This window comes from Echinops telfairi, unplaced genomic scaffold, assembly GCF_000313985.2.
Source record: "Echinops telfairi isolate 266 unplaced genomic scaffold, ASM31398v2 ScPeMD7_3533;HRSCAF=4204_0, whole genome shotgun sequence".
NCBI lineage: Eukaryota > Metazoa > Chordata > Mammalia > Afrosoricida > Tenrecidae > Echinops > Echinops telfairi.
Genome location: NW_022107431.1, coordinates 51,165,100 through 51,165,892, shown reverse-complemented (window position 1 = coordinate 51,165,892; position 793 = coordinate 51,165,100).

Below are 793 nucleotides of genomic sequence, written 5' to 3'. Positions count from 1 at the left end.
GAATACGGAAAAGGAGCTGGGTTTACTCACCCCCGAGGCGGAGCTGAGGACCTTCAGGTTGAGACTTAGAGCAGAGTGGTGAGCACGGGGCACCAATTAGCAGCCCTAAAGAGAATTGTAACCCTGCCCAAGAAGGACAGAGGGCAGGCAAGAGGCTAAGGGCCAGAGGGAAGCCTGCCTGGGGGCAAGGAAGAAGAAACTTGTCCTGACTGAATGAAAATACTGAGTCTGTCTCACCTGTTAACTTCCCTAATAAACTTTTAATCATGAGCATCATCCATGAGCTCTGGTTGTCCATTGCAATGAAATACCAAACTCAGCCACAAAACTAGAGCAGCGCTGAGATGGATGGGTGGTGCCAGAAGAGGGAAAAAGGGGTTCCAAGGTGGGGCCTGTCGGCCTCCGGTCATCAGAAGAGGTCACATATGTCATTTCCTCGAAACTAGATATTAGAATGCTATATTTACTTAGTACAGTGAAACCCCGGACCTCGTTCTAGAGGCAGCGTCAAGATGCGACGCCGTCAAGTTCTGAATCAATTTTTCCCATAAGAAATAACTGACAACGGATGAATCCAGTCAAGACCACCAAGTTTTTACTCTAACCTTGCCCTTTTATACAAAACATGACACAGAACTTTCCAAGTAAATAAGCTCAGAGTTAAATAATATCACTTAAATAAGAAACATGACATTGAAAATGTTTTTAACAACGACAGTGTGGCCCATACCTTGAGCTGGATGAGGATCTGGATCTGTGGACACGGATGTGGAGAGGAGGGATGGAGAGAGAG